The sequence below is a fragment of the Sminthopsis crassicaudata genome, chromosome 3, assembly GCF_048593235.1.
Source record: "Sminthopsis crassicaudata isolate SCR6 chromosome 3, ASM4859323v1, whole genome shotgun sequence".
NCBI classification, from domain to species: domain Eukaryota; kingdom Metazoa; phylum Chordata; class Mammalia; order Dasyuromorphia; family Dasyuridae; genus Sminthopsis; species Sminthopsis crassicaudata.
Genome location: NC_133619.1, coordinates 50,230,445 through 50,254,394, shown reverse-complemented (window position 1 = coordinate 50,254,394; position 23,950 = coordinate 50,230,445). Strand labels below are relative to the sequence as shown.

The 23,950-nt window shown below is 35.1% G+C and overlaps 1 protein-coding gene across 2 annotated transcripts in view; it reads left to right on the top strand.

Moving 5' to 3' along the window:
• The first annotated feature begins 380 nt into the window (after positions 1-380).
• The window catches only part of PLS1 (plastin 1), a 122,769-nt gene continuing 99,199 nt past the window's right edge, over positions 381-23,950 (top strand). Inside the window, exon 1 of one of the 2 annotated variants that reach the window (XM_074298434.1) lies at positions 381-555. The gene's annotated coding sequence lies outside the window, so the exon portion shown is untranslated. Of the gene's footprint in view, positions 597-23,950 lie in introns of both variants that reach the window. The other variant, XM_074298437.1, reaches the window with a different exon arrangement.

Sequence of the window (23,950 nt, the reverse complement as noted above, 5' to 3'; positions counted from 1 at the left end):
AGCTCCACGAGATAAAATGTTGCAAAATAATGCCTCGAGGACTCTTGGCGACAGCAGCATCTGACCTGCATCAAGATGATGGCGGGAATTTCTCTTTCCGATGAGATCAAAATTTCTCCCTGCAGAGGGTGCCTTTACTTTGAGGAAACCTATTAAGTAGTTCTCCTCCATCTAAATGGTATTTTCCCGTGTCCTTTCATCCTTCAGTCTGCTCCATCGCTGCCTTCTGCCCCCCCCCCCCCTCAGGGCGCTCTAGGTGAGCAGTAGCAGGTACCCTCCCGGTCTTAAGCGGCCACGAAAACCCGGAAAGGTGGAATCCGTCTATTGACACTCCTGAGTGACTCCAGCGCTGGGCATGCTCAGTAGTGAGAGAAGGTGTTGGTTGCAAGAAGGAAGCTTCAGCCCTGCAGCAGAGAGAGCTGAAGCTCAGAAGGTGGAGTAGGAGGAAGAGGAGGAGGAGGAGGAAGGAGAGGAAGAGAAGCAGCACAGGAGCATAGGAGAACAGCCACTGTCCCGCCGAGCAGCAGCCGCCCCAAAGCTTGGAAGCCGGAGCCCGTAAGTAGGGAGGGGAATAAAGTTGGACCCAGAACCTCCAGGTAACGTCCAAAGTGTCAGACGCGGAGGCTGCATTTCTCTTACTCGGGCTCGTTTGTGGCTTTCACCGGGAGTTGCTGTTTTGTTTCTTGCGGGAACAAAGTATGTTTTCTCCAGTAGGTACTGCAGGTGCCGGAGAAGAAAAATGCCTTGGGGTTTCTCCACTTGACATTTTTAGCTTTTCGTCCTAGTTACTGTAGCAGTCTGGAAAGTGTTTTTCAATGGGTCCACCCACAGGGTTGTGGCTACATTCTAACACTTATTTTCAGGTAAGGCTTTCCACATGATTTTCCACGAAGTTTAAGACCCACGTTGTTTTTATCCGCATGGAACTCTACATCCCGAAAAGTTTTCGTTGAAAATTCCCCCAACAGCCTGGAAACTTTCGATTGCCGTTGCCGCAGCTGCATTAAGCCAGCCTGTTTTCTTTGAATACTGTGACCTGTTTGTTTGCCTTTGGGCTTTGCTGCAGATGATCGATAGGCTGAAATGAAATCCTTTCGGTAGTTTCTCTTTCTGGGACAGGGACTTGGGATGCTGCATGAGAAAAAGTCTAGTTTCTCCGAATTTCGTTGCCGAGGAAAGAATCAAACTTCGGGTCTCTTTTCAAGAAAAGGCATGGACTTTGGAGTTTGTGGTCATTATTCGAGTTTTAAAAGGAACTTTTGGCTAAGCCTCTGAATAATAGCTCGTGTGTATGTATGTGTATATATAATATTTATATATATAAATATGTATATATGTGCATGTATGTATGCATGTATGTATTTTCAGACAGCAGAAATGCCTCATTTGATATACTGGAGCATTATAAGACTTTCAGAAGAATGAAACATAAAACTATCCTTTCCCATTCCTCCTGCCCCCATTTCACTTCTGTGTTACAGGTTAAACCATACTTTTAATCCTGAAAATGTTGTACTAGATGGCGAGGTGCGGTAGTAAGCAGGATGGTACTGTTTCCTTTGCATTTTGTGACTCAAAAAAAATCCCTTCAGGTGTTGGGCACTGAATATTGGGGCATCACAGAGATGAATAATAATAGCTGATTTTATGTTATGTAAGTTATAAAGCATTTTTACCGGTTTTTATCACATTTGATCCTCAGAACAACTTGGTGAGGTACGTTCGTGGTACAAAGTGATTGTTCCCGTGAAAAAAAAATTGAGATTTGCAGATAGGGTAAGTGACATTTAGGGTCTTAGGAGCTAATAAGAATAAGAACTGGAATTCAAAACCAGATCTGCTTCATTCCATTCATACTGCCTCTTAAAATGTAGTCATGTTGCTGTGTATATACATATACACATACACATGATACCTATGGAAATGATTTAAAATTTCCAGAGTACAAAATTCACATTTCAGCTTTCAAAACAACAATAATAGCTCATATTTCTATAGTATTTTCTTTCTTTATATATGCATGTTTGTTTCTTCCCCTTCCTCCCACTAAATAATAGGCAGAATCCCCAAATACCTGAATTTTAAGGAGATTTTCTAGTTTAGTCTCTATTTTATTAGATAGACTGAAGCCTCAGAGATGCTAGTCAACTTGCCCAATGTGACAAAGCTACTTATTGGCTGCCTTAGAATGAGATCACAGGTCTGCTGACTTCTAGGCAATAGGATTATTTAGTTTCCTTTTTTTTTTTTTACCTGTATGAAACCTTTTCATAGAAAGGTTTAAGCACAGAACAAAGATGCCAGGAAGTCCTTTATGTATAAACTATTTCCCAGTGAGTTAGTCATATAATTGTTATCCTCCTCTTTCAAATCCTTGAAGGCTTAGCATAGACTTTCTCTTCCCTGGAAAGTTTTCTTTAACAAAACAAAACTGATTTCAGGTCTCTAACAGTATTACAAAGTATCCTCGTTTGAAAGGGACTATTTTTCTCCACCTCTTCACTTAAATCTCTTAGCTCTGCCCCAAGAAGCCTTAATGAATAGCAAAATTTTCCTTTAGATCAGGAATAGATGGGAATCAAGACAAGGGTCTTCTAGCCTGAAAAAGCAGGAGGTAAGACTTTTGTGATCACCAGACTTATTATTAGTGTATCATCATCAGGCCCAAGTAATCTAATATTTATTATTAATATTAACATTAATATGATGTGATTTACTATTGTTAAGCATCTGCTTAACTGGAGTGGTTAGAATGCTAGGCTTGGAATCAGGAAGATCTCAGTTCAAATGCAGCCACAGATGCTGGCTGTCATTTAACCCTATTTGCCTCAGTTTCCTTAAATGTAAATTTTCCTATAAAGTGTAGATTCCTGTAAAATGAAAAGGAAATGGCAAACACTCCATTTTCTTTGCCAAGAAAACCCCATCTGAGGTCATGAAGAGTCAGATATATTTGAAACAACTGAACAATAAGGGCTGGGGATATAAAAAGTAGGAGGAAATAGCCCTTGCTCTCTGGGAGCTTACAGCTAACATTCTATTGGAGAAATAAAATTTACTCAGACAATTAAGAATGTATTATACACAAGATAAATACAGTGATTGAGTAGAGAAGAGGTGAAACAAGAAAGCTCCATAGGTAGGTAGACATTAAGCTGATTTGATCATCTTCATATTCATCCCAGTTTTATATCCAGTGGTGTCTAATGTTTGTTGAATTTTAAAATGAATTACAATACTATCATCCTTTATTAGGTGCCCCTCTGTTTGATTTTATCCTATTTAACAAACAAGTTAAATATAACTAGAAACCTGTGGTATTAATCTGAGAACACTGATACTGACCTTAAAAAGAACATGTAAGCAATTGAACAAACATTGAGGAAATACATAAAGTATTTACATTGTTTAAGTGCAAAGCCTTTGCCCATTCTTTAAATGATGAGTGAAAGGAAGATGGCTGAACTGAAAGGATGAAATAAAAAAAATCAGCTAGAGAAGGATTTCTGAACTAGGTTGGATTTCAGGAGCTGTTTGATTGAAGGAAAAAAGAGAAGGCTTAGTGAGAGAAGGTGAGGATTAGGTTATCCTAAGCATAAGAGGAAGTTCAAATAGCAAAGGGATAATTATTTGAAGCAATGGGAGGAGGGGAGAGGGAAGGGAGTGGGAGAAAAGGGGCAGAACAAATGGGTCTGGTGAGACTGGAAGACTTTCTCCAGGACAAAATTATCATGACTCTCTTCCTTCTTTCTGCCTTCTTTACTGGTTCTTCTTTTTCTCCAAAATGTTGACATTTATTAAGTTCTAACTTTAGTCCTTTTTTTTTTTTTTTTTCCTGTGTTCCTCAGAATTTCATTCTCTCCCACAACTTCAACTCTATTCTCAAAGTGGAGGGTTTTCAAAGTTAAATCTTCAGCCTTTATCTTGTCATTGAATGATTGTCCCATGTCTCTTATTATTCTGTGAACATTTCCTCTTCCACTCTGAACCCTTCTCAACCCCCCTATTTTTAGTGTCTTCTTCCTCAATTACCATATTTTTAGTACCTACACACTATACTCTCTGGAATGGGAGCTCCTGGAGGATAAAAACTGTGGTATCTGATCTTTATTGTAATTATTATTTACCCATAACAATAATTGACATATAGTGCTTTAAAGTGGACAAAGTATGTTGTTATCTTCTTTAATCCTCATAGCAGTCCTGTGAAATAGGAGATCCTAAAGATTTTATTTGCCTCATTTTTCTTAAGTGAAAACAAAGGTCACAAAAGTTAAGTTGTCCAAAGTCAGACATTTAATAATTGTTAGAGGCTGTATTTTTGACTCTAGCTCTTAAGGTTTTGAACTCCCTGCACCTAGAAAAATATCTTTCTTGATAATAGGCCTTAAAAATGTCTGTTGCATTTATTTTTTACTATGTTTAATATATATTAAACTACTTGCCATTTAGGGGAGGGGATGAAGGAAGGAGGGGAAAATTGGAACACAAAATTTTACAAGGGCTAATATTGAAGAATTGTCCATACATATATTTTGAAAAATAAAAAGCTTTAATAAAGGAAAAACAAAACAAACAAAAAGAAAAGTCTGTTGTTGAATTGCACCTGGATGACTTGCTGTAAAATTAAATTCCAAAATTTTTAAGAACCATACCTCTCTCCTTCATCCTCAAATCAATCCATCCATCTTTTTTGCTTTCTTTTTCTCTGATTTTTTTCAATAATCCATTTTCCCTGTCTTCAAAATTTGAAAGTGAATGTAGTTGTTCTTCCTTTACTTCATGTCTTTGCTTCCTCTTCCCATTTTCTTCTGATAGCCTTACTCATTCTTTAAGATCCAGCTTGAATGACTCCATGAAGGCTTGTTGCCTTTTCCTAACAAAAAATTCTTCTATATTCCTATATCACGTACTTTCTCTCTGTTTATGTAGTGCTATAATCCTTTATCACATCTTGTTTTTTGTATATGTCTTTTTGTACTAGATTGTAAACTTTTTGAAGAGGACATGTCCTATGCGGTTTTTAAATTCCTTTCAGTGTCTTACATTCAGTAGATGCTTAATAATTAGTCATTGAAAGAGAGAAGGAGGTACCAAACGTAGTGGTGCAGTGCAGAAAGTTTAGTATAGTGTTTTGAGAGAGAATGTGAGAATATTGATCCCATTTTATACTGTAATGGAAAATCACTGCCCTTGGGTGGTGGCAAAAACACTGACGCATCAGGAAGATAGGTTTGGCAGTAAATGGGAAGGAACCACAGAATCCATTTATTCCAACACCCTTGTTGAGTCCCAACAAGACAAAATGACTAACCTGAGGTCTGCACAGGGAATAAGTGTGAGAGTAAAAATGTGAACCTAGTTCTTCTTCTGACTTCAGAAACAATGTTTTTTCCAATGTGACAACAATGATCATATGGAGAGCAGGCGGTGCAGGATTGTGTTAAGCAAAAGTTCATTGGGGCCACAACTAAAGATGTGTATAGATATAGGGTAAATAAGACAGATTTAAGAAGTGAAAGATTAAAAAAGAAAGGCTCAAAATTTGGCAACAGATTGATAGTCTAAAGTTTTTCCTTTCTCTTAACTCCAGATCTTGTAGTTAATAGTATTTATCATAGCCTGTTTTTGTTTTTTTTTTCCTTAGAAGGATTGAAGCCATCCAAAGAGAACTTGCTTCTTTCTTTTCTATTCTTAAAAAAAATGCTGAGAAGCTTTATCATCTTCTCTCCCTTCTTTTCCCTCTGGTTCATACCTTATACTTGAACTAAAGTTGAATATATTCTGTCCTATCTTTTGTGGCTCTTTACTTTAACCATCATCCCCTTTCTTTCTTATGTATCTTCAGTCTCTGTGTCTCTAATGGCTTCTTCCTATCAGCCTACAACCATATTTAAGCCTCCTAAATCTTTAAAAAAATAATCCTTCCATTAAATCTTCTAATTCAACTACTTGCCATCTGATCTCTTCTCCTTTCCATTTCTAATCTTGAAAAATTTATACTTGGTTTTGCTACTTGCTTACTCTTTCCAAATCCATTGAAATCTAAACCACTCACTGCTTTACTAAACCTTTTTTTTTTTCTTAAAAAACTTCTTAATTGCCAAATCCAATAGGTTTTTTTCCCCAATTATCCTTTTTTTTTTTTTTTTTTTTGAACATTGAACATTTGGCAGCATTTGACATTGTTGACCATCTATTTCTTCTATATATTTTCTCCTCCTTTAGCTTCAGAGATATCACCTTCTCCTGCTCTAACCACTGAAATTATTCTTTCTCTGTCTCTGCTAACTCTTTGTTATTTTCTTGGTCCCTTAAAATAAGGAGCCCCTTCCCCGTTTTTTCTCCCTTGCCAATCTGATTCACTCCAGTGGCTTCAACTACTTCCTCTATGGAGATGACCCTCAAACTTATATCTCTAGTCTCACTTGTGACCTGAATTTCCAATTGTCTACAGGACATCACATTTTGGCTATCCTACCAGAACCTAAAAGTTGACATGCCTAAAATTGAGCTTATCATCTTTTCCCTCATACCCTCGGACTTCATTTTTTCAACCAGTTACCTCACCCTTCATAAAATCTCTCTTGATCCTGTGGTTATCTTAACTGTTTTATCTATTATCCAATGTACCTTTTAGAACCATTCTGACTTTTCAGCTTTATCTTATCACACTATTTTTCATATACTCTGTTTTGCATCCCACAAACACTCTCCATTCTTTCTCCATTTATACTATTCCCTTCATCTGGAATGCCCTCTCACCTTCTCTTTATTTATAGAATTCTTATTCTCCCTTTAAAGCTCAATTAAGATGCCATCCCTTTTATGAAGCCTTTATTATGCTTGTTAATTATGCTTTCTCCCCTCAAAACCATGTTTATGCCAGTGAACTCTAATAGAGTGGGTAGGGGAAAATTAGAATGACAAACTACTTTGTTCTATATTTCTCTAATTTGCTTTAATATAGCATTTTATAATTATCTGTGTCTATGTCTTTTTTTCCCGTTAGTCTGTGAGCCCTTAAAGTTGGGAAGGAAAGGGAATACACATTTATATAGTACCTGCTATGTGCCAGGTACTATGTCAAGCACTATAATTTTATTTTATTTGTAAGGGAAGTGCTGGGATTAACGTAATTTTATGGTTATATTGGGGGCAAAAAGGTTAAATGATCTGCTTGGGGTCACATAGCTAGTAAGTCTTTGAGGACAGATTTGAAATCAGTTTTCTCTGACTCCAGGCCTAGTGGCTTATCCACTGGGCCATCTAACCACCTTATAAATAAATTTTCAGTTCCCAAAGAGCCTAGAACCTTACCTGAACCTAGGACATAACTTTTTAGTACTCAAATGGGTGAATGAATGAATGATTAGAAAGTTGATGATTTGATAGTATTAACCACTGTGATGAGGAAAATAATCATGAAGAAGGCTTGCACTTAGAATCTTAGACTAGAAAGGACAGCTGGTCAACTTCCTCCATACTAATGGAAAAACAAAACTGAGGCATTGAACATATAAACTACTTGTCCAAAGTCAAACTATGGTGTAGCAAGTTGGAAGTAGGTTTCTTGAATCTTAGCTCAATTCCTTTTTATTATAACAGATTGGTTTTGGAAGGAAGTTGAGTAGCTCCATTTTCATGATTTTTGTTTGTTTAGTGTATCTTCTAAGATGAATGCTATATGGAACTGAATTAAAGGGGAAATGTATAGAAGTAGTTGATGAGATCCTTCAGGGTCTATATGGAGATAAAAGCAGGATCTGATCCTTAAAATTCAAACTCATCATCTTTTCTTCAAAATTTGCTAATCCTTCTAAATTCCTTCTTTCCGTGATAGTACCACCATCCTCCTTAGTACTTTCTTTTCCCTTGATCTTTATATCCAAGCAACTATTTTGGATACATCTCATACCTCCTTTAAAAAAATATTTTTTTTTCCTCCCTCTTCTTTTGTCTATATTGCTATTATACCAGTTTAGGTCCTCAGCACCTATTTTCTAGAAATGAGCAGTTCCCCTGCCCCTCATATCAAAACTTCATCTTTCACAAAGCTGCCTAGAAAATCTTCTTAAAATAGAGGTGGGGCTCCTGATTCCTATTCATTAGCATAGCTGAATTTTAATTATTTACAAGTCCAAATCCAATCCCTGGAATTATTTTATATGAAAGGAAAAAAGAGGCCCAGAAAGGTGGTCACTTCCTAAAAGCTCTTTGCTTGTTAGAGGCAAAACTGGGAGGAGCCCAAGATTTCTCCTATTATATAATGTTGCCACTCTATTACATTTTTTTAATAACACTTCTCTTAGATATTCAAAGTGTATCACCCATGTTATCTAATTAGACTTTGCAACTTCCTTAGGACAAGGATTTACTGGAAAAATTAAAAAGGAGACTTTCAACTTTCAACTACCTTGTCTTTTTCTTCTTCCCTATCTATTTTCACTTGGCCAGTTTTTCCTGATAGTGACTGAACCAGAAAGCTGCTTTTTCTGGAGGCAGTTTTTATTATCACTTGGATCTCTCTAGTTGCTGGAGTTTGGCTCCAGGTAGGGCCATGCTTCTTGGCAGTGATATCAGACCAGGTTGAAAGTGGGGAAGTATGTGCATCCTTGGTCAGAAGAATCCCCTGGGGACTGATTATGCCTCTAGGCAGCTAGGTGGTGCAGATGGATAGAGATGGAGCCAGAAAGGCTGAAATTCTCTGATATTTACTAGCAATGTGACTGGGCAAATCTCTTAAGATCTGTCTGCCTCATTTACCTGGACTGTAAAATAACTAGCAGAGATAATATTATTTAATATGCTTAGTAGAGCACCTAACTTATAGTCGGGGCTTCATAAATACTTTTTCCTTTCTTCTTGCTTTTACAATTCAGGTTTCAATCACTTTTGGGTAGACTTTGCATTGCAGGTTAATCCAGATCCTGACTTACTGAACAGGGATTCTATCCCATCCCACCAAGAAGGGGTGCCCTAAGCTTACTGGGAACCTTAAGGAACAGGAATTTTTAGGGGGAGGAAGACATATTATCTTCTGGGGGGCTAAAATTGGGAGTGAGTTCTTAAGAAAAGGTTGGAGAGATGGAAACTTCAATCCAGACATTCAGGAAAAGCTGGTTTGACCTCACTCAGGTTGAAGCAGTGATTTGATTTGCTATGCTGAAAAAAAAGTGGTGTCCCCTTCTTGTAACCTTCCCCTGTGATGCTGGGTGAGTTCCTAGACTTTCTTCCTTCCCTCTTCTTCATCATACTTATTTTTGTTAGCCTCATATAGGACTCATATCCTAAACCTGCTCTTTTCATGCAAAGTGAAGCAAATGCAAGGATTACTTTCCACTTTCCTACTATGTTTAACTCTTTTCAATTCTGTTTTCCTTTAATCCTGAGCTGTGAGCCCTAGAAAGATATAAAGGAAAGAGTGCTAGCTTCGGAGTCAATATCTCTAAAAATAAATCTCTCGTTCCAGACTGAGATTTTGGGAAAGTCATTTAATTTTGCTGATTATCAGTTTCTTCATTTGTAAGAGAGGATCTTAACCGTACCACATCTTATGCTCTGAACAAATGTCTGAACCCACAGTGAGAGTAGGAGGAAAAGCAAAACCAACTGAGTTGTTCCCTGGGTTATTATTTCCATGGATTTTTGTGATCATATTGATTATAATTTTAATTACCTGAAGTCTTGACAACAGCTTTGGTGGTAACTTGGTAGAATGGAAAGAGCACTGGGTTTTGGAGTTAAAGGATCCTGTTTTCTTCTTCTACCATTGGTGAGATTTTGTGCTGATCAGTTGGCCTCAGTTTCCTTATCTGTAAAATCATGGAATTGAAGCAGATGACCTTTCAGTTCTCTTTCAAGCTCTGACACTACCCCTGGAGACATGTGTCATCAACTTTGATCTTAGAGCCTTTTTGCCTCCAGGCCCATTGTATCACAGATTGTCCTTCAGCAATTTTTATCTGAAGCATGTTAATTACTGTGTCTTCTCTAAAAGTGCACTTCCTTTTCGTAATTCTCCATGCATGTATAAAGGTGAACATATCTAAGTCACAAGATTTGATGTTATCATATTAGAGGGTTGATTATGAGAAACTCCAGATTTCATTGGTTTTAAAATTGGTTTGTATCTTTTCAGAAAAAAGTCCTCCTCTTTCCAGAATAATTATAGTTGCTTTGTTTGTGAAGGTCAGGAAACATAAGACAAATATTCTATCTAAGCCATTTTCTAATTTAATTTATTTGAATAATCCATGGAGTAATGCAGATAGAGTTCTAGACCTAGAATCTTATTGTTGAGTTCAAATCTGGTCTCAGATACTTATTAGCTATGCAACTCTGGGCAAGTCACTTAATCCTGATTGTCTCAGTTTCCTCATCTGTAAAATGAGCTGAAGTAGGAAAATGGCAAACCATTCCGATACCTTTGCCAAGAAAATCCAAAAAGGGGTCATGAAGAGTTATATACAACTGAGAAATGACTTGGCGATAACAAAATATTCCATAGACATACCCAAATTAATGCAGTATATACAGAAATAAGATTGTCACCTGTCCCAATACCCGCTGTCATATTCCTTGTCTGCATCAATTTTATTATGCAAGTTTTTCTTTAAATCAACTCTCAGAGCTGGGTATTACAAGTACTATTAGTGCCATGTTGCACATAGGGAAACTGAGGGTGAGAGAGACTTGTCTTAAGTTATACAACTAGAAAGTGTTAGAGATAAGATTCAGACCCGTTTTTTAACATCAGTACAGGGAAAAAAGCATGAAGTCTGAAATGTATAAAGAAATAAGCAGGCAGAGAGGCAAGGAAAAGAAATTCTGATGCTACTAGAGCCTGCTAGAGATTCAGAAAATATAATTAGTCCCTAAAACTAAAATCTCATTTAAATTCAGGTTAAAAATATAGCAAGTAGTATATGTAGAAGAGAGAATTAAGGAACATTAATCAATCTATGATGCTTCTTTAATAGAGATATGATCTCATCAATGTGGGTGTCCTTTCCAACTGGATGCATTGCCATCTTTGTTTTCCATTGCTTTGTCATTCGTTGCAAATCTCTATATTCTCCCATAATTCCATCCCAAGAGAATGGAGGGACTTTCTTGAAATTTCTTGAAATTGTATCACTGTTAATGTCATTCCTTACTCTTGCTACCTGCTCCATTATCTTTTCTTTGTTGATCATATATCTCTCAGCATTCTCTGAAATTCTAAGAGGAATTTGAAAAGATTCCCCAAATTACATCAACATATATTTTGTGACTTTAATAAAAACAAAAGGGCATTGGGGAAGATGGCAAAAAAAATCTTGGAAAATATGGAGCAGGCATAAAAAATGAGACAGACAAATGCTTTGTAGACTGTACAGAAATATCATATTTATACATGATATAGTATTTCTTTTTTAAAAATATTTTATTAGTGTCTTTTGATTTTAGTCAATAAATATTTTACATAATCATCATTTTTGGCTATACAATTGCCCTACAATACCCAATCAGTGAACTTTTCCTTGTAACAAAGAAAAACAAGCAAAACCAACTAACACAGTGGTTGCATCTGACAGCTTATATAAGATTCTTTTCTCATTATTCCCGACTACCTTCAAAGAGGTATATTCTTGAATAATTTTTTAAAAAGCAGAATGAGGAGGAGCTAGATATAGCAAACCTTACACATGCAAAAATGAAATTAAAACAGGAAACTGGTTACTGATATAGGAATGATTTCTTAATCAGCAAGCTGTGTTAGACTATCAACTTAATAGAACAAAGCTCAAAATCAATACAAAGCTTCATAGAGGGGGCAAAAGGTTGTAATTGCTAATTACATGGGGTAACATAGGTAGTATATTTGACAGTTTACAATCCAAAATTAATTACTTTGAGGTACTTGAATAAAAAGGACTATCAATCCTAAGGATAACAGTACCATGTTGTTACTATATCCAGTGCTTGGAATCTGAATTAAATTCATAAAGTGAACAAAATTAATTTATAGCTAGCACCAAGCTGACTCAGAGAAAAAAAAATCAATCTATGATAGGTCCATTGTCTCAGTTCACATTTCTATCCTTAATGCTGACTGTTTGACAATCATTTAACAATGATCTGCATTTTCTTGGAATTTAGATAGAATAATCAATAAATCATAATATCTGGAAATTTTAGAAATGATTATTGCCATAATAATTTAATAGTATTCATCAACCCATAACAAAGTGATAAGTCAGCATCAAAATCAGTTGCACCTTTAGTTCAACATTAAGTCTGTGCAAATGATCATTAGTATAATACACAAATCAAGCATTCTTTTATATGAGGAAGTCTCCAAATTACATCCAAGTAAAATTCTATCCTAATGAATTCTTATCTCTAACTCTCCTCTTGAAGCTTAGACCTTTGTTTTTAGTTCTATTTAGATGATCCCAGGAATTACAGAGATTCCTGTGGTCTTGGAGTGTTATCAGGCCAGTGAAGTGCTAGCCGGAAAGCATTTCTAATAAAAAATCCTAGTGATGTTTTCTGTGAAAGCTGTTATGTAAGAGAAATGGTGGCTGAATTATTTTAGACTTCCATTGCCTGATTATTACACAACTAATAAGTATTTGAGGCAAGATTTGAATTCATGAAGACACTAGCTACCTCCTGTAGCTACTATTATTTTTGTCTAACTATTTTAGTATTATCTCATTCTTCCTCCTCCTCATGCTACTACTACTACTACTACTACTACTACTACTACTACTACTACTACTACTACTACTACTACTACTACTACTACTACTACCACCGCTATATCTGATGCTGCTACTACTGCCTGAGGTAGCATTTTGTTTAAAGTATAAACATTATGTAATACAATACTGAAGCAATATATAAATCAGTAGGTATTTCCCAAATACTTACAATGTGCCTCTGACTCCTAAAAAATAGATAACAGCATTTAGGATATTTTGGTTCCTCTCATTTCATTATTATTTCAATCATTTTTAGCATTAGAATGAAAGCTCTTTGAGATTAGGGATTTTTTTTTTTTAACTTAGTATTTTTACTCCTAGCCTTTAACATGATACCTTGCATATAGTAGGCACTTTTCCTATATTAATGGCATTATAAGTACGGATCTTAGATTTAGGACTAAAACAGAACTTTGTCTAAGCCTTTTCTTCTTATAGGTGAGAAAAATGAAGACTAGTGATAATTGCCCAATGTCAAAAAGATGATAAGTGGTAGAGTCAGAATATGAAGGAAACTTTTAATTTTGATAAAGCAGATCTGTTTATTTATCCTGTGGTATCGACATTAATTGCTAATATCAGTATGATTCTCTCAAACACTTTGAAGATAGGAAACAATCATAAGAGATAAAGAACTCATAAAAACCCTGATATTCTCTTTTACTGTGGAAGTAACCTGGTACTTCCACAGTAAAACAGAATATCAGGCTTTTTATTTCTGAGGAGCAGTCTTTTCCTTTATCAAAATATTATCTGAGAATAAGAAATATTTGCACTGATGATATAGCTGACTATTAATTTTTCCCCTTGGATATTTTGGTGGTGGGAGTTTTGAAGATTATATTTGGGAATATACTTAGAACATAATTCTAAATATACTGTGATTTTTTTTTCCTTTTTGGTTTACTGACAGTTTAGTACTTCTAGTTTTATATTATTTCTTTTTCACTGATTAAACTAAATGACCTAAATGTAAAATTTATAATTTTGCTTTTTAAAAATTTCAAAAATTTACATGTAATTGGAAGATATTTAACAAAATAAATAAAAACACAATAAAATGTCAATAATGTTAAATTTTAAAATAAAGGCAATATGCCACCTGCAGGTATGCTTATATGCAGATTAATAACCCCTGTTTTTATTTGAATTAATTAATTCAATGAATTCAATGAATTTTGAAACTAGTAATTTATCATAAGAAGGGTCATATAGTTCAACTCTCTTGTTTTACAGATGAAGAAACTGAGGTCCAGCAAAATTAGGTGTGTTATCTGAGGTCGAATAAGTAGTAAACTACAGAATGGATTTTGAGTCAGCTCTTCTGATTCTAAATTCAGGGATCTTTCCACTCACTCAAATGATGTCATGCCTTCATTAGCAGTTGGAAATAATGCTTTTTAAAAATAATCCTAGGTGGTTTGTAGAGAGTTGGATTACAAGGCTGCAGATATTGGGCTTTATGGGGAGCCATGAATCACTGGCATCATATGGGGGGATAACTGAGTAGAGACCCAAAGCAACAGCCACAACCATATGTACTACCCCTTTCTCCTCCTCACTCCCTTTGTGCTCATTTAATACTTAGCCAGAATAGGATTCAACAATTTTTCTCCTTACCTGTTTCTTTTAAAATGCTTTTCAATTACATTTGTTTTAATGAACAAAAGTTAATTTTTCTCTCTCACTCCTCAGTGGGGGGAGGAACCTTTTTTAATTACAAAAATGCATACTTAAACAAAATGAGAACACAAAACAAAACTTCTCCTTTTAAAAATATGCATAGTCAAATAAAATAAATTACCATATGGGCCAAGTCCAAAAACAAACCATAGGTCTCATTCTATACCAAGTTTATCACCTAGACAAGCATACCTTTTCATTGGATCTCTAGGATCACAGTTGGACTCTGATCAGAATCCCTATAGCTGTTAAATAGTTATTTGTTTTTTATAGCATTGTTATTGTAGAAATGGTTTTTCTGGCTCTCTTCATTTTTTAAAATTTTTATTTATTATTATTATTTTTTTTGGCTCTCTTCATTTTACTCTGATTAAATTCATTCAATTTTTTCCCAGGATTCACTGCAACTGTCTCATTACTTTTCATGATACAATGATGTTCCAGTACATCCATAGACTACAAACTGTTCAGCCAGGCTCTAAATAATGGGTCTTCACCCACTTCTGAAAGACTGTTGACTTGTAGTCTAAACTCTTTGTCAAAGTCAAATAAGAATGTTTTTCCTCACAGATTTGAATGTAATCCACTTTTGAAAGCTTGTTGACTTCTAGCTTAAACTCTTTGTAGAAGTCAAATAAGAAAATTTTTCCTTTCAGATTTGAATACAATTAATTATATTATACAATTAAAACAACTGAACTATAGTTTATAAAAATGTACTTATTATATAAAATCTCAGGGCCTTTGTGACAAAAAATACAGAACATAAAACAATTAGAAATAGAATGTAAAGGAACTTAAACTCTTGAGTTCAATTCCTTCATTTTGCAGGTGGGGAAACTAAAGCTGAGAGAGGTCCAGGACTACTACACAGCTCTTAAAAGTTTGAGGCAGGATCCAAACTCAGATGTTCTTAATTTTAAATTAGGAAGATTTGAGTTTAAATTATAGCTCAGGTGCTTACTAACTGCAGCCTTGGATAAATGATTTAATCTATTTGCCTAAGTTTCTTCAATTCTATAATTGATTTAAAGCAAGTATCCACTTCTAAGGGTTGTCTTGAAGATCAAACAAGATATTTGTAAAGCACTTAATACAGTACTTTATGAATATTAACTGTCATTGTTACATTACAAGAAAGGATCAATTAAAATTATTTGGTTCTTTATTTCATGGCCATAGGAAGTACTTGATGTCATTTGCACCAAGAGAGAGATAATTCTAAAATCAAAGCTGATTAATTAAATGTAGAATACTTGGAATACAGTTAGTTGTGCTTGGCTGACCCCAAAGGGTGTTTCATCCCTTGAAGAAGAGGTGGCAGTGAATCTCCTTTTGGACACTCCTAGAGAATTGTCTTAGTTGGGAGCTAAAGTTCATACCTTGGGGCTTTCATTCCATTTCTTAGGGAAGCTTCTGCAGTTAGGGACATAATTGACCAGAGAAGACAGAAATCAGAGTACTGAAAAAGAGGCAAATCTGGGCTGAAATGGGCCATTTAGGAGTGGTGTGGGTTTCCTGCCCCTGGATGTTTCAAAGCAAAGACTGAATTCTATCACTCATCAAGTTGGTTGCAAATTGCATTCTGGCTCTGCTAAGGGTCTAGATAGCAAAAATTTACATTCCTGATTATTTACCACTTCTAGCTGATTGATCCTTGAGAATCTTATTTCAAGCTTTTCCTTGAGTCACCTCTGGCCCTGGAACCATTGATATTACCATGTTTTCATCTGATTTGAAAATTAACTCATATTTGGTATATTAATATAAAGAATTGGGGGGGATTTAAAAAGAATTGAATGATTCCAGGAGACAATAAATAATATAATAATTGTGATTATTGGTAATTAGTGCTAGCATAAGATAGGGACCAGAGAACTATACTCAGAATGAGCAGGACCTGGGTTCAAGTATCACAAGGACCTTGATCTTGGAGAAATCATATATAGAGATATCTCTAAGAGGCTAAATTATAAAGAAGATTCTAATCTGCTTTGATAGAAGGAGGTATTGCAAGAGTACTCCCTGCACTGATGAAATCACATAAAAAGATAAATCCTGACATCTCATCTTTGGAGGACACCTCATACCTTTTAAAAGTACTTATACAAAATAAACTGACTTTAATCCTTCAGTAGTTATCTTCCTCTTGAAAGTTTATTGGAGGAAGTATAATTACAAGAATGCAAGGAATCACTAACTAGATGCTGAAACAAAATGATACTGAGATGATACTTTCTGTGCAGATATCTCTTACGTCTATATTTAAATGAATCTGTAATATTAATGCTTCCTCTAAGGAACATATTACAATCCATCTTTTTCTTCTCATCCTGTGATTCTCTTTTCCATAGCCTCATGTAAATATCACTTTAATATACCTTTACATATACTTTAATATACACTTTACATACACTTTAATATACACTTTAATCACTTTTATATGCCCCTTACTATTGCCAGGTACTGTGCTAAGTACTACACAGATATTGTCCCATTTTATCCTCACAACAATCCTACAAAATAGACGGTATTATGATTCCTACTTTATAGCTGAAGAAACTGAGACAAACAGAGGTTAAATGACTTCTCTAGGTTTTCATGTCAAAGTAATTTTGAACTCAGGTCTTCCTGATTCTGAACCTAGCACTCTACCCACTGTATCATCTAGCACCTAATGTTCCCCTACGTATATGAAACAGAACAGTGATACCTGCTCCACCTTTAGAAAATGTAGGTGATAAATGTTCTCTAAAAATGATACTTCTTCAGTTGTTTTATGCAATTATAGGCAAATTAAATTGTTACTATCAACTCAATTATTTTATAAAAAGTAGTAAAAATCTGTGTCTTATCTGTAAAGTGGGCTAGAAAGTTCAGGGGAAAAAACAGATGAAATTCTCGAGCATAGCATTCAGGGCCAATTGTCTAGGTACCTTTATTGTTATTCATTTGCTTTTGGAATTTTATATTATTTTCTATTTTCCAGAAGCTTTACATCAACGGAATTAGTATTATAGCACAGAAAACCAGGACAAGGTAGTATAGAAGACAAAACATTGTATTTTTCCATTATTTAGAGTATACTGCCATATTCTTGGCTGCCACAAAAAGGGTACAAAAGAAGCTACTCTTTCTTGTAAGCTAATTTATTATTAAATATTTGTCAGAAGATTCTTTAGATCCCCTTTCACATTTAGTATAGACTCTAGCAAAGCTTATGTTACAAATGTTGGACACATAAGCTAAAAAAGACACTAGGTAGTAAAGGCAGTAAAAGATACATCAAAACTTTCCAGGGAAATGTAAATTTTTTTAAATGAATTTTTTCTTCAATCAGTGAAAGTCTGCCTCTTCTCTCTTACTTCTCTCCCTCCACTTTTCTCCCCCACTCCCAATTGAGAAAGCAAGAAAATAAAAACAAGTAGAGCTGAGAAAAACAAGTTCTGTAAAATTGAAAATAAATGGAACTTCCTAAGTCCTATCTCTTCATAGCCTTATTTGATCAGCAGCTGATTTACTTGTGTGTTAGATTTAGTAAAATTTTGTGTACTTAACTTTTTGTGAGTCATTTCTGTTTCCCCCTCTTTAAAAAAAGCAAATTATGTAGAAAAAAAAATGATCACATTTCTTCCTGAAAATTGGGGGTGGGAGGGAATATTCAGAAAAAAACTATTTATTTCACCGTTACATTCTAGCGACTCCAACTGTACAAGAATCTAGATTAGGAGTTATTTTCATAGAAAAGAACTTGATCATAGTTCATAGAAAGAGCTTGATCATAACTGAGGTTAAGTATAATGAATATTAGTGTTTCTTTACCCAGGTGTCACTAGGATGATGTTCAGACCCTCACAAATAATGCAATAAAGACAAATACTAAGAGGGAAGAATCGAGTCAAAGTAATTTATTTTTGGCATTCTAATGATATTGCATAGAAAAAAAACTTTCTATAATAAATTAATGCAATAAGATGCAATGCAAATTACTTTACAGCCTATTTGATAATGTAATAAGAGAAAGCCTAGCTCCAAAGGTTCCCATGATTTCCAATCAGGAATATCTCAAAGGGCATAGTGGCAGACGCTTATCTTACTGGATATTTTTACTGCCAATCAAAGGAGATAGGATCTCTATGTTTAAGGACCCACCTAAATTAGCCTGCCCAATTAACGGCAGAGTTGTTGACCTCTGACAAAGAAGGACTGAGCCAATTCTGTCAAGGGCACTATGCCATCACCCCTATCACCTCATCAGATAGTAACTTGACGATTCTGTTGCTGTGTAGGCTTCCTAGGGTGTCACTATTGGAGTAAGATACCTCTATAGAAAATATTATGTCTGACCTATGAAAAACTTTTCTGACTTTCACATAAAAGGTCATCTTATCTATCATCTTGTAAAATAGCAAATTTCTTAACCAATTCTCAATCATTTGCAAACCTAAAGAGAAATAGTAAGGCATAAGAAATTGAAAATGATAAATAATTTAGAAACAGTTTTATTTCAATATGTTATGATTCTTACCTTTGAACATAGGTATGTCAGATAGGTATCTCCCTCCCTATCTTCCTTCCTCTCTTCTTCCCTCCCTTTTTGCATCCTTCCTTCCTTCCTTCCTTCCTTCCTTCCTTCCTTCCTTCCTTCCTTCCTTCCTTCCTTCATCTCTCGGAAAAAGAGGTGGGGCAAGTAGATGGTGCAGTGAATAGAGCCTAGGCCCTGGAGTCAGAAAGATTTGAGTTCAAATCTGATCTCAGATACTTAACATTTCATCATAGGCAAGTCACTTAACCAAGAAGGAAGGAAGGAAGGAAGAGAAGGAGGGAGGGAGGGAAGGACAGTATGTTAAGCAAGTTCTTATGAACAGCTGTTGCTAACACTCCATTTGAAAGGAAAAATTTGCCAGAAGTGAACTCAGTTTCTCATTAGAACTTTGGAATCAGCTGTATTTGAATATGGATTATTATTGCCCCAAGCCATACTGATAATAGATGTAAGGGCTGATTTTTTTTTTTTTTAATAATGTAAACGTTCAAGATTCCTGCTATAGCAAGGAAACCAAAAAGTTCAAACTAACAAAATTATAGCCTTCTATTTTGTTGATAGTAGAAAAAGTCATTTGACAGTTAATAAGTATTACCTAAAAAAAACAATCTGGTCAAAACTGAAAGTTTCTGTTTAATTTAAGTCTAAGAGATAGATACAGTATCTTCTCTTAATGAACCTACTAAGTTGGTGGTTTTAATTCACATTGTACTATGGTTTTTAAATAGTGAGGTATAGGATGTAAGGAGAAGCTATGGACAAATCTTGAGTCTGTTTACTTCCCTAGTTCCCTTTTTATCATGTTCCTAAGCAGCCTTGTTGTCTACCACTGTTGGATCTTTTCCCTCTTCATGCCATTCCTGCTCATTGCAGTATATGACTGAATTCTCTTTAACTTCTGACCATTCAGTTTTAAATGCACAGAACTTTATTATTTTCTTTATTTTAAATTATAATTTATTTTCAAAACCTCATTTTCTCCTTTTCACCTTCCCCTTCCCCTTTGGAAAAAGTAATAAAAACAAAACAAAACAAAAACCCATTACAAGCATATATAGTCAAGAGAAAAAATGCCTTAACCACATTTTTTGAAAAAGGCAGTTTGCACTCTGACCCTATCATCTCTCTTTCTGGAGGTGGGTAAGGAGATGGAGAGAAAAGGTTACAAAAAAGCTTTAGGATTATGGAGAAATTCTACCACAGGCCAAACAGGATTAACTTTGAATCATGGGATGTTACAATTGGAAGAATTCAATTATAGGTTTCCTAAATAGCAATGTAAAGTATTATGGTGGGTATAAATAAGCTGTATCTCCTTACCAATTAATAATTACATTCCAGAGGAAGTATTAAACATATTAACAAGATTATAACTGGAAAAGGAGATAGGACTGCCATAGATATGATATAAAATATGTGCAAAATGGATTTATTTTTGTTTTGTTTTTTAGCAAACCTTAAAGGAATATATAAATGCTAGCTATGATGATGATGATGAAGGAAGAACAAGAAGTAGCCCCTGAATAGTCTGCATGGTTCACTGATATTGACAAAAGTCCTTAACACATTTGTGAGACATCCCTGTCTCACATTTATATAATAGATTTGGATTTATAGAAAGCCAAGGATCAGAGTCATGGATGAGAACATGTGGATGAGAGGTGACCTGCACTTTTGGTTAGGATACTCAGAATGATGAAGCCACAAATCCATCCAAAAGTCAAATTTTAGCAGGGATTACAGTGGAAACCATGGAAAGGGATGATAGAAGGAAGAAATGAGGTAAGGTATAAATGGCACATGAGACTATAGTAGGAAATTTTCTTTAGAGATAATTTAAGTCATCCATATGCCTTATTATAACCTTGTCATCCTTGTGACCATTTAGCTAATGGGAGAAAGTCTTACATATCTCAGTAGTCTCATGAGCAGTCATAATATTATGGTCTGGTAGAAAATTGATGTTTATTATATTGACTGTAGTGCAGTTAAGTAGTATAGTGGATAGCATGCTGGATCTGGAACCAGGAAGACCTAAATTCAAATCTGGTCGCAAACATTTACTTTTTATATGATCTTTATGTAAATCACTTAACCCTATTTATCTCAGTTTCCTCATTTGTAGAATGAACTGGAGAAGGAAATGAGAAACCACTCCAGTATCTTTGTCAAGAAAATTCCAAGTGGGATCATGAAAAGTCAAATATGATTGACATGATTAATTAACAACAACAAAAATAATCACTTTGTAAATTCTTTATTGTTAGGTAGAGTGTGATCTTGATTCTTGAAGGATGTCGAAGATAATAGTCTTTAGAATGTTCTAAATTGTTGAAAAACCTTCAAATATGTCTCCAACAATTAATTATAGGCTAAAAACAACCTAGTTCATTGCAGAGACTCTCATCAGTAGTATGATGGTCATTTGATGATAGAGTTTTTGACTATGGCAACCCATGATACAAAGACTAATGCAAAAACAATCTACTAAACAAATATGAATGCAAAATGATCCCTTAGCAGTGAATGATTCCCTTCCATGTCTGCAGTCATGGTGGTGGAGTAGTAGAATTGGTTTTATTGTACAGGAAGTTATGCTATAATGAGGCACATGATCTTAAAAACCACCATTTTATGCAAAATTATGCAATAAAAGTTGCAAGGCATATATGAGAAATAGGGTTAGGGATATTCCTTAAGTGTGAGGATCAGAAAATGTCTCAAATAAAGAAATATGTTTAAAAGAGAGCATGTATTTAACTTATATCAGATTGCTTGCTGCCTTGGATGGGGAGGGAGGGAGAAAAATTTGGAGCACAAAGTTTAAAAAAAATGAATGTTGAAAACAATTCTTATATGCATTTGAAAAATAAAATACTATCGAGGAAAAAAAAAAAGAAAATGTCTCCTTTTACTATTGGCAAAAATTGTTATTGTCACTATATTCAATACTTCAAGAGTTCATTGACTTCATTGATTTAAGTTATTTCTCCACCAAGGCAGATCACTCCTAGGTCCCAGTGGAAGCCCCTATAGCTAAAAGAGGGCATCCCTACCATGTCTTTTGGGTCACTGAAAGTGCCAGTTGCTGTCCCATCCCGGGCATAGGATCTCTCGTACAACCTCTTCTGTAAGGTTCCCTGAAGGACCACCCCATTCCTCACCTCTCTCTCCCTTGAGTGCTATTCTCTCTCCCTCTCACCGTTTCCTGTGTTGAGGAAGATGGCAATAAAAGCCTTCCCCCCCTGCTGGAGTCAGATATCTTCTCTTCACACCAATTCCACCACAGCCTGCTCGAAATGAAATTATGAATATTGTTATACTCAAACTATTCAAAACAAGCATTACAGCAGAACTGACTATATCTAAGGGCAACAAGACACATCACTTCATGAGAAACTTCTTCTATGAAATATGTAGAAAAGTCTATTTCCCCAAAATTGATGTTTTAGAGATCTACTTAAAAGGACAGCTTGCATTGTTTATATTTTAAATTGGTGGAGAAGGGGCTAGAGAAAGGGAAAGAATTTGGAACTCAGAATAAAAAACATAAATGTTAACTTCTTGGCATTCCCCCCCCCCAAAACAAACAAACAAACAAAAAAAAAAAAACATGTGGCTCATGCAGTGTACTTTAAGCTCAGTCAAAAATTTAAGTTTTAGTTTGTGAAAAGTGAATTGGTGTTGATAGCCTATTCCATGACTCTTAGAATCACAGAATCATAGCTTTAGAACCAGCTGGCACTTCAGATATGATCCATTCCAGTCCCTTCATTTTACAAATGAGAAAAGGGAAGTGTAAAGAATTTAAAGTAAGCTATCTAATGTCAAGAAAGTAATAAAGTTCTGACTCAGTATTTGAGACTGTGTCTTGTGTTAATGCCCTCAGCAGTTCCATGTGAAAGATTGCTTAATTCCATACTGCTTGATTAGAAATGTCATGACATTGCAAATATAATTGTCTTCCAGTTTAGCTCATTCAGATCAGGATAAGGAAAGGCCTCAACACATTGCAACTTGAATAAAATTCTAAGGTGGGTTTTTTGTTTGTTTTTTACTTTCATATTAGGCTTAGGGGGGAAAGCGTAGGAAAAATTATTGTCCCTACCCAATGTCCTTTAATAAAGAAGTTTTATTGATGTAATTTTACTTCATATTCTTTTCCAACTATATCTCCCTATCCCTAAAGAGAGTACCCTTATAACCAAAGATATTTTTTTTTTACAAAATAAATACATTTAACAGCATATTTAGCATCGTACCGCCCTTGTCTCCCTCCAGTGAAAACAGCAAGATAACATTTTTCTCACCTCTTCTTTTGACTATTAGTTTTATAGCCTTCAGTTTCATTTCATTATCATTTCTATCACCATGAATATTGTTTTCCTCTTCCTCCCTACTTCCTTTTTGCATTGGTTCATTTAGTCTGTGTGTTTCTTTAAATTCTTCATATTTATCATTTCTCATGGGACAGTAAAGTTCTATTATATTCATGTACTATAATCAGTGGGCACCTGCTTTGTTTCCAATTCTTTGCTACCACAAAAGATACTGTTAAAAGTATATGGGCATATGTATGACATTTTGTCTTAGAATTCTAAATCATTTGGATTGATTTCCAAATCAGAATGGTTAGTTGTTGTTCAATTGTTCAGTTATGACTGTTTCTTTGTTATCTCACAGATTATAATAAATCAGGCCCTTCTGTCCTCCATTATTTCACAAAGTCAGTCCAAATTCATGTTTGTGGTCCATGATACTGTCTATCTACTGCTTTTTCCTTTTGCCTTCAGTCTTTCCCAACATTTGGATCTTTTCTACTGAATCTCATCTTTTTATGTGGTCAAAAAATGGTTAGACCAAATCTCAAATGAGCCAATTGTATATTTCTGTATTTTGCAACTCCTCCAGCATTGATTTCTGTCTTTTGTCATCTTTGTTAATTAGCTAGAAAATATCTCATAAGACA